Here is an 11694-nt window from a genome sequence, read left to right as displayed (position 1 = left end):
CATTCCACTTCCCAATTAGGAGAAAGAATAACTCGTTCTAACCTAATCATATAAACCCCATTAGAGTGGAACTAAGTGGCTATTCTATCCCATTTGAGATAAATTCACCAAAATTATGACCTTAATAATTGCCGCAAACTAAAGAGATTCAATCAAACCAACCTCTTGAGACTCTACACCCACTCACTTCCTTTTAGTGGACCTAAGAACAATATTAAAGTCACCCATGACACATCATACACCTCTTGAAACCTATCATTTTTTCCAAAAACAAGTTAGAGTTCATCGATGGAACTCTAACTCGTCTGATTATCTCTGATCATACCCAAATAGTTTGGGACAAGTGAACACCCACTACAAAGAATAACACTTTTCATGACGAAACATTCATCTCCAACATGCTAAAAACCAATAGGATATTTCCTGGGAGCGCAATGTTATATTTTTTAATAAGATAGATGACATGTTACGTCGCTGTTTTAAAAAACTGAGGTAACACACTAACACAACTATAAGTTAGCGCCTTTTTTAATCCATAAAAAAAAAAAATAAACCTGTTATCTCAGTTTTTTGAGAACAGAGGTAATATAGTTATAAGGAACCTCACTTCGAATCTCATTTACCGCATTTAAAACTTTTTTCAAAAGATGTATCACTTGATGTCTTTTCCAGATGTCATGTTTTGCTTTGTTAATTAGTAATTTTCAAAGATTTAAAACTTTGTTAATAGAAAAAGAAAATATTTCATTGATAATAAAAAAAACAACAGAACAAAGAAAACTAATCAACAAATTCAAAATTCTCAGTAAACTTAACTTCAACATCACCCCTAACTATCCCTAACTTATATAAAGGTTCAGAAAGAACTCTTCCATAAGGTATGAGGAAAGTCGTTTCCTCCCTAGAAGTCTTTATCATTTCCTTCAAGAAGTTGCAAATGGTAAGAGGAAGATTAACTCTGATGTTGTAGGTGAGGAATAACACAAGATGCTTGTCATACCAAGTAAGTGTTTCCGGTTCTTTCTCTCTTAGGCGGAGATTCGCCACTAGATGTTGAAATCAAAATTTTTCAATTGGGATTAGAGAAGCAGGACTAGGGAGATTATTTTGGTTGGCAAAAAGTCGGTGAAGATGGGTTGCGTAGAAATTGTTGAATTCATAATGTTTAACACAACTATCAAACTCTTCATAGTTGATTGTCATAGCAATCAGTGATGGAGTAATGTATAAATGAGTGACATTGACATAGAACTGAATGATTTCTTGATGACCAGCTGGAACCATGGAGGCATTCAACCAGAACTCTTTAACGAGGTTAGTGTATATGGGGTCATGTAGAATGTTAAAGTAACCATTCAACTTTTGTTTGTCAACAGCTTTCCTCAACTTTGGTTCAAAATGTTCAAAATGTTCAAAATATATAATTGAAATCAACATACTTTTTATTTATAACGAACAATAGGTTTGCATCCATTTTTGCTAAGAAAAAGGAATTTGAAATAAGGAAACAGAGAGTTGGTAGTAGGACGTTAAAAATAGGAAAATACTTTGAAACAATGTTTGAACTTTAAACTTTGAAGACACAATGATTTGATAATCTAAAAGAGACATTACAACTTGATTATATAGTTGATCATTGATCTTCTCGTGATATGATTCCAATGCATGCGCGACACGTCAGTGTTCTAACCTCTCTTTTAATTGTATTTTTTATTTATAAATTAAATGCTCTAACTCGTCAATGTTCCTAAAAACCGAGGTAACATATAACGTTAAAATTGGAACCTCGATATTAATTATATTTTTATTTGTAAATTAAATGTTCTAACGCGTCGATTTTTCTAAAAATCAAGGGATAATTTAGCGTTAAAATTGATGGCATTTATCAAATCCTTGACGTCCATTTCATGACTATTAACGCTCAAGACATTACCATTAGGGTGTGTTTGTTTCGGTGCTAAAATAAAGATTCCTGGGAATTCAAGGTTAGAACTAATTGTTCCTTTGTTTGATAGGTGGGATTAAAAAAATAAGCCTTGGAATTAATAGTTCCTAGGAAACCCATTTTACCCATGTTCTCACCATTTCTATTCCCAGAAGACCAGGATGGGAATATTGTATTCCTGGGAACAAAATACCCACGTTCATAGCAAAAGTCATAAATATCCTCTACCTTACCCGCGCTTTCTTCCCTCTAAAATTTTCCACCTTCTTTATAATCAGATAACCCATGTTCATTTTAACTATCTTCTCATCTTTCTCCAAAAAAACAAGGGTATTGATATATGACTTTTCTTGAAGCTTTTATTCATTTACTTTTTTAATTTCACTCTAATCCACTTCTTTTATGTCTTTTGCAGATTTTGATTTTAATTTAGAGAATCACAATTTCAACCATCTCTCGAAATTTGCTTGAATTCTATTTTGAAAGGTATAACTTTCAGCTTAATTGAGTTTTTATGTTGTTGTTTACGTATTTCTTTATCATTTATATTCTGTCGAATACCGTCGCCGCATATCGAAATACTACTAAGTGTAGAACATTGTTATTGTATATCTGACATTGGTGTGAATCAAACACTAATGCGTGTAGAGTTTCATTGTGTATCAAACATTTCTGTTGTTTATTAAACTCAAGTGCATGTTGAAAAACACCAGCATGTATTAAATATTGTTATATATCGAACACTGATGCGTTTAGAACAATGGTGTGTGTCGAACATTGTCGTAGTGTATTTAACTCTATTACGTGTTGAACAATGTCGACACATAGAACATTGTTGTTATTCGAACATTATCACTGGGTATTGAACTTTGTTTCTTGTAAAATTTTGTCGCGTGCTGAACAACACCGACATGTATTAAACATTGTTTCATATCAAACTCTGTTGCATGTAAAGCATTGTGTCGAACATTGTCGTTGTGTATTGAACTTTGTTGCTTGTAAAACCATGTTGCGTGTTGAACAGTGCTAACATGTATTAAACGTTGGTGCATATCGAACTATGCCGCATGTAAGACACTGTTATGTATTGAACATTATTGCACTGTATTAAGCTTTGTTGTGTGTCTTCCTTTCAATGGTTTTTTATGTAGTACAATGTTACCCATTTTTATGTTTCTTCCTATACTAAAGTCTCTTTCATGGTTAGGTATTTGGTTATAATTAACTTATTACAATTATTATTAATTAACTTATATTTATTTACAAATTAATGTAGTACAGTGTTAACATACATCAAATCAAATAAATAATTTAAGTTTTGGTCATGGCTCATTTGGTCATGGCATCATGGGATTGTTATGAAAGGAGTTTAGTCAGGGAAGTGCATTTTCAGAGAATTATTTACACAAGTGATGTGGCTTGTATTGAGAATACGAGGATGGACAGGGCAGCTTTTCATAAACTATGTGAGATGTTGAAAGGTATTGGGGGATTAGTTCCTACTCAACATATGTGTATTGAGGAGTTAGCGGCCATGTTTTTACACATATTGGCTCATCATGTTAAGAATAGAATGATTAGAAGACAATTTGTTAGGTCCGGTGAAACGATTAGTAGGCATTTCATGAATGTTCTACTATCTATTGTGAAGTGTCATACAGAATTGTTAAAACAACCATAACTTATTTTGGATAGCAGCAGGGGCGATTCTATAGCCCAGCGAGCCCGGGCACGCGCCCGGGCTCAACCCCTACTTTCTTTGTATTTTCCCTAATGTAATAGCCGATTTTTAAATGAAACCAAGGGCAAAATTAGTAAAAATAAGGGTGTAAAAATTAAAATAGATGAATACCCAATGGTCCAAACAGACCCAACCCAATTAATTATTTATGATTTATAATAGAAATTAAAAAAAAAACTAATCAAAATAGTTGCTTCTCTCTTTATCTTCTGACGACTCATATTTCTCTCTCCCCTCGGCTTTACGTCACTTTCACGTCCAATTCAAACAGCAGCACATAAGGTAATGATGTCCTTTTCTTAATTTTTCTTCTTCTTTGGTCATATAGTTACAGTAGGTTAATTGCAACCTATATTCATTCATTTTTTTTGAGAAAAACATAAATTATAAAATATATATTGTTTCTATTGTCTTTGTCAGCAATACACTCAAATATCAATTCTACAAAAACAGCAACCTAATTCTTACAATTTCCTGTAAAAATTCAAATTGATAACACAAAACAAATGATAAATAATGGATGGAAAAAATCCCTCATATTAGGGTTCAAGGTTCAAACAGCTATCAAAATTGTAGTGGGTGGGATAAACATTCCTTGTATTATTATGCATCGATGTTGGGGTAGAGTATAAAAAAAACACAGCACTAAACTACAGGAAATTGATGTATATTCATTCATTCATTCATTATATACTTTATTAAACTTTTCTATATAAGTTGTTCAATTTGGTCAATTTCAATTACCATACTGCAAATTGCAATTGCAATATAGGATGTTCCAATTCACATATAGGATAGGTAATTAGGTAAGGTACTGTATAAGTTTAAATTTTTATTATTTTTAAATTGTTTGTTCATTGAACTCATAAAATAATTTTAAATTATTATTATCTTATTATATATTTTTTATATCATAGTAAAATAGTTTAATTTTTTTTATATTGTAGTAAAATTCTCTTTTAATTATTTTGTTACGATTTATTTATTTTATTTAATTATTCGGTCTCGTCAATTTGTGTGTTACAAATTGTTTATCTAAAAATTCGTTTCACTGAATAATTAAATTTCAGAGATGAGGAGGTTTTTGGTTCCTAGAACAAGTATTGAGAAAGTGAATGTTAAGCAACCGAAAGTCGAAGTAGAAGAAACACCCCCTAATGTGGCCAACGAGTTTAATCCAAACGAGATTGTGCGTGATCCAGGATGTAGGAAACAAATTCACGAGTATGCTCCCGATATTCAAGACCAAGTGAGGAGGGCTTATATATTGAAGGGTCCAACGCAACCAGATTTAGCAAGATATCCTCGTACTCAATTTGGGAAGTCTTCAAGAGCATTTTGTAAAGCTTGGTATAAGAGTTATACATGGATTGAATACAGTGAGTCAAAGGATGCAACTTATTGTTTCTATTGCTTTCTCTTTAAGCCTCCCGGGAGGGCCGAACACTTTGGTTATGAAGTCTTCAACAAAGACGGATTTAAAGATTGGAAGCATGCATCTAAAGGCTTTAAAGATCATATTGGTAGTCATGATAGTAAGCACAACTCATGTATGAAGCACTATGATGATTATAATAATCAAAGACAAAGTGTGACAAGTATCTTTGCTAAAGCAACTAGGGAATCAGAAGAATTGTATAAGATCCGTTTGACTTGTTCTTTAGATTGTATTAAATATCTCATAGCACAAGGCATTGCTTTCCGTGGCCATGATGAAAGCTCTACTTCTCTAAACAAGGGAAATTTTAGAGAGATGGTGGATTGGGTAAAATCTAATGATGAAAAAGTAAGAGATGCTTTTGATCGTGGTCCAAAAAATTGCCCAATGACTTCCGGTGACATTCAAAAGGAGCTTGCAACGTGTTGTGCACATGAAGTTACCAAGGTGATTATGGAAGAGCTTGGTGATAGACAATTCTCTGTGCTTATTGATGAATCACATGATATATCTGTCAAAGAACAAATGGCGGTGATGTTGAGGTTAGTATAATGAGTTTGTTATTGAAACTACTACAATTATTAACTTAAAGTTTTAAATTTCATTCAAACATAACATAGATAAATACATTTGAATTTTTATTTATATTTCTAGGTTCTTGAACGACAAAGGGAAAGTTGTGGAATGATTTATTGCTTTACATCATGTCAAATATACTACATCTGAGGCACTAAAGGATGCTCTTTATGGTATTCCCCACCGTCACACATTATCTATTTCAAGGATACGAGGGCAAGGATATGATGGGGCTTTAAATATGAGAGGTGAGTTTAATGGTTTACAGAGATTCTAGATGAAAACCCTTATGCTTTCTATGTCCATTGTTATGCTCACCGTTTGCAATTGGTGGTTGTGTTCGTTGCTAGTAGTTGCTCATCTATTCATGATTTCTTTGAGTACATCTCCTTGACTGTAACCACAACAAGTGCATCTTGCAAGAGAAATGATGCTTTGAAGGAGGCACAACACCGAGAAATTTTGAATAGACTTGAGAGTGGTGAGATATCTCAAGGAAAGGGCTTGCACCAATCATCTAGTCTCGCTAGACCCGGAGATACTAGATGGGGTTCACATTATACTACCTTGATTCGTTTGGATCAGATGTGGTCCTCCGTGTTAGAGGTGCTTAGTATTATTGATGAAGATGGACGTGGACCATCTCAAGCGGCGGGTTTGATAGAAAAAATGGAGAGCTTTAAATTTGCTTTCATTTTGAAGTTTATGTTAAAGTTGTTTGGTATCACAAATGAACTTTTAAAAATCTTGGAAACAAAAGATCTTAATATTGTGCTTGCTATGGAATCAGTTGATGATGTTAAAGCTCGGTTGGCTACATTGAGAGAGAGTGGTTGGGATGATTTATTTATTGATGTCCAAGAATTTTGTTTTGCTCAAAGTATTCCGGTGCCAAATATGGATGAAGAAATACCGGTTCGGGGACGTTCAAGAAGAGAAGGGAGGACTATCACTAATCTTCACCATTATCGTGCAGAGATTTTTTATGTTGCTATTGACAAAATATGTGTGGAGATGGATCACCGATTTTGTGAAGGAAGTAACATTGTGCTGGATTGCTTCTCATGTCTTGACCCCAAGAACTCATTTTCCAAGTTTGATGTTGATAAGCTTGCTCGTCTTGCTAATATTTATCATGTAGACTTTTCTGATGATGACCGTGGAACAATAAGGGAGCAACTTGAGACTTATGTACATCAAGTGAAAAGGCATGCTTCCTTTACTTCTTGTGAAGATGTTCAAAGTTTGGCTATGAAGATGGTTCAAACTGAGAAACATTTGGTATTTCCATTGGTCTACAAGCTCATTGAGTTGGCTTTGATATTGCCAGTGTCTACAGCATCCGTTGAAAGAGCTTTTTCAGCAATGAAGATTATCAAGTCTAATTTGCGCAACAAGATCAACGATTTGTGGTTCAATGACTTGATGATATGTTACACCGAGCGGGAGGTATTCAAGTCACTTAAAGATGTTGATATTATTCGAACATTCACCGCAAAGAAGTCTCGAAGAGGACATTTACCTCTTAATTTTATTTAGCACACTATTCGCAGGTTAGGTTCCATCTCTCTTATGTAGCACACTTTATGACTATTTATATATTGTCACATGTAAAGTTCAGTTAAATTTTTTGCCCAGGCTACATAATATTTCTGGCTCCGCCACTGGATAGCAGTGTTGATGAAAGGTGGAAATACTTTAAGGTATAAATTTAATTCCATTATATATGAATTTTCATTAGTATGAGACTTAATCTTCAATTTTGAATTATTAACATTTGTCATTCTGTCAATTTGTAGAATTGTTTAGGAGCTCTTGATAAAACTTATATCATGGTCAATGTGCCCGAAGCTGATAAAAGTATATTCGGAACCATGAAGGGTGAGATAGCGACAAACGTATTAGGTGTATGTTCACCAGATTTGCAATTTATATATGTGTTACCTAGGTGGGAGGGTTCAACAACTGATTCTAGAGTCCTTAGCGACGCTATTTCTCAACCAAATGGGCTAAGGGTTCCTCAAGGTATAACATGTCTAGAGTCGTTATAAATGTCTTGTGTATTTATAACATTTATAGAGTCCTTATAAATGTCGTGTGTATTTATAAGATAATAACTTTAATCTTATTGGTGATAAGGTATTATTATTTATGTGATGCTGGATACATGAACGGGGAAGGTTTTCTCACTCCGTATAGAGGTCAAAGGTATCACCTAAGTGAATGGAGGAATGGCTTACAACCTGCTACACCCAAAAAGTTTTTTCAATATGAAACATTCATCAGCTAGAAATGTAATAGAAAGATGTTTTGCACTTTTGAAGGGACGTTGGGCTATATTGAGAGAGAAGTCATTCTACTCTCTAAAAACTGAAATAAGAATTATAACAACTTGTTGTCTTCTACATAATCATATTCGAAGAGAAATGATACGAGATCCGTTAGAAAGAGATTTAGGAGATGTTGAGTCTTCTAACGGATTCGTGTCTGGTGAAATGATAACAGTGGTAGAGCCAAGTAATGCATGGAGTCAATGGAGAGATAATTTAGCATTGGAAATCTTTAATAGATGGAGAAGTGGAAATCATCATTAATTTTTGTATTTGTTATTTGTCTTTTCTATTTTCTATGATTTTTTATACAATTTTTTTAATCTTAACTATATTAATGCCTACAACGAAAAGATTTCATAAAATAAATTTGTATGTCCAGTGATATTCTTGTTTTCATAGTAGTATTTTTTATGTAGTAAATGTTAACTGTTGCTCTATTTTGGATAGATGGACGAGTCATAAGAAAATCAAAATGCAAAAGGCACAGAGCGACAATGGACTGCAGAAGAAGATGATATATTAGTCAAAGGTTTATTACAATTAGTGGATGACGGGTGGAAGGCGGATGTAGGCACATTTAAACCAGGATATACTAAAGTGTTAGAAAAGCATCTCCATAGAAAAAACCCAAACTGCACATTAAAAGCTAATCCTCACACTAAGTCGAGTGAAACGTCTAAAATCATAATATTCGATAATCAAAGATATGATGGGTCCAAATGCAAGTGGTTTTAGATGGGATGATACTAGGAATATGATTGTAGTAGAGAAGGAGGTTTATAGCCAATGGTGCAAGGTAACATTTCCTTTCAAACTTTAACACCATATAATATATTTTTTATTTATTCTTTTCCAAATATATTTATAGTTCATACATGTTTAATTCAATGTAGTCTCATCCTACCGCAACTGGTTTATATGGAAAACCATTTCCCAAATTTAACAGCTTGGATGTTGTGTTTGGAAAAGATAAAGCATCTGGTTATGTTTCAGAAGGTCCTATAGAACACACTTATAATATCGTGAAAGAATTTTTCCAATCAACACAAGGGAGTGAGTCTGAATTTAATCAGAATGAAGGTGAAGAGAATTATTATGAATCACAAGTACCCGAAACACCTATCCATAAGGATACTCAAGCACCAAGTCAAGTAAACCAATCACAATACGAGGCTACTTCGAGTAAGATTGGAAAACGAGCCAGTAAAAGCGTAAAGTACAATGATGATGTTTCTGATAGCTTATTAACTCCATTGAACAAGTTAGGTGAGTTTTATGCTGGAAGTGTGGAGAATATGCATCAACTTACATCTTGTTTTCTGCACGAAAAACACACGGCTGATAGGAAGAATCAAATTGTCTCTATTTTAAAAGAAATAGAAGGATTACAAGCGGTAGACGTGGTAAGGGCTGCTATGCTTATAACCAAAGACAATAATCTATGTGATTGTTTTTTCACTATGGATACTCATGAATTGAATAAGGAATTTGTGAAAATTGTTTTAAGTAACAATAGTTCTTACTGAGATTTAGAAGTTTAATGCCTTTTGAATTTAACAAAATAAACTCATGTGAACATTGTCTTTATTGGCTTTATTTGTTTTAGTTTCTCTTAGTTTTCCATTCTGTTTTGATTTTTTCAATTTGTTTCTATAATTATGTGATTATGTTTTTACTAATGTGTCATTCTGTTATTTATTTACTTGATTTGTTTTTATACTTATGTGTTTTTGTTTCTATTGTGCGTTTATTTCGTTTCTGCTACTGAGTGTATTTTCTATTGAAATAGTAATAAATAAAATTATATGTTGAAAGTTTTGAGCTAGCTGATTCATAAACTACAAACTGTTTATTGGTAACATCTATCATGGTATTGTGGGTTGAGCCATCAACTTTAATTTCATGGAACTTGCTAAGGGCAAGGAATATTGAGAAATGTGTGTGGTGAACTGTCTCTAGCATTAATGTTCTTTGATTGTGTCAAGTATGCTTTACTGTGAGTGTTAGATTTATTGTTAATTAATTACAATTAGCTAGAGGTTATTATGGTTTTAGAGAACTAGCAAATTGATGTATCTTGAATTTAACATGTAGGCCAATTTTAAGGAGTATCTTAATGAACATCAATTTTATTATGGTTTTAGAGTACTAGCAAATTGATGTATCTTAAAATTTTAAAGCTAATATCCGTGAAACTCAAAATCAATGATTTCTATTATGATATTTTGTAGCCTTAATATATTTATAAATTAGATATTTCAACCAGATATGAGACCGGATCTTTTATATTTTACAATAAAAGAGGTTCAAAGAAAAGAGAAATTGGTAGTACTATTTTTTTCATAGACATGAAACGAAACCAATTCTCTCCACAAACCTACAAACTAACAATTTTTCTCCATATTGTCACCATTTCTTGTACACTATTTTTCAAAATCACTAAAGGTTGAGAGAGAATTTGATAAGGTCGCCACCTCTTTATATCTCATTCTCCATTAAACCACCACCGAGGGATACATCTTTTTTTACCTTTTCACCGTTAGTTACATTTTCTTTCATTCTCACAGTCTTACCATCTCATTCATTTAGTATGGACTCCTCATCTTCGGTAAAGAAACACTTTGGTTATAAATGGGGAAGACTATTGGCTCAATCACTTGAGGTATTTTTTTTAGTTTTTAAATTTATAAACTGTGATGCTTCCTTTTTTTCTATTTTTTAAATGTCGTAGAATTCTCGTATGTGATGCTTAATTTTAAATATTTTTTAAAATGTTGTCGGAATTTGATATTGAGCTTTATTGTTTTAGTTATGAAACATAAATATATGGTGTTGTGTGTTTATTTAAGCGTTTGAGGTACTACTACATTAACTTATTTTTTATATGTTGTAGTAATCTCATAGTGATCTTTTTTACATTACCTTTGAAACATAAATATATATTATTGTTTAAGCCTATTGAGGTACTATATTTTCAATGTATTTTTCCATTTTTTCTGTCTTGTAATAATTTTTTTTAAAATTCACGGTTAATTTTATTCTTGTCTTTACTATAGGAATGTTGCAAGTTGTTCACATCACTTGACATTTGGGATATATGTGGTGGAGTGAGACATTTTTAATAAAATAACCAAACAATGGAGGGAGATCTATATTCCATTCTTCTCCATTTTGTTCCGCTCCGTTATGTTTCATTCCGCTCCGCTCCATTATGTTTCATCAGTCCAAACATAGCCTCAAGCAATTTAAATTTGAGTTTTTTCAACCTTCGGGCATATTTATTTTGAGTCTTTTATTTTTTAGCAAAGTTTACGTTTCATGTAATTAAAATTCTATCACCTTAATTATTTATAATTCAAATCTATTTAAATTTATGGGTGATTTACATTCTGTTATTTGCACTTTTGTCTTTAATTTTTTAATTTTTTTATGACTTGTCGCCTTTTACATTTACCTTTGTATTTCATGTTTGTTACCTTACCAAAAAGATTTCATGACTTTCTCTCTCTCTCTCTCTCTCTCTCTCTCTCACACACACACACACACACACACACACACACACACACACACGAATGTCATCTAAATTACCAACTAACTGTCCATGTTCTCACCAATCTAATGACTAAATATTCATTTGTGGTAGCATTGACACACTTTACAA

At 32.7% G+C, this 11694-nt stretch overlaps 1 pseudogene; it reads left to right on the top strand.

Annotated features, from left to right (window-relative positions):
- Positions 1 to 4758: 4758 nt before the first annotated feature.
- Positions 4759 to 7239, top strand: LOC131612972 (uncharacterized; annotated as a pseudogene).
- The last annotated feature ends 4455 nt before the right edge of the window (positions 7240 to 11694 follow it).

This window comes from Vicia villosa, linkage group LG6 (assembly GCF_029867415.1).
Source record: "Vicia villosa cultivar HV-30 ecotype Madison, WI linkage group LG6, Vvil1.0, whole genome shotgun sequence".
NCBI lineage: Eukaryota > Viridiplantae > Streptophyta > Magnoliopsida > Fabales > Fabaceae > Vicia > Vicia villosa.
Note: the sequence above shows the minus strand (reverse complement) of the source record. Positions and strands in the feature narration are given on the sequence as shown.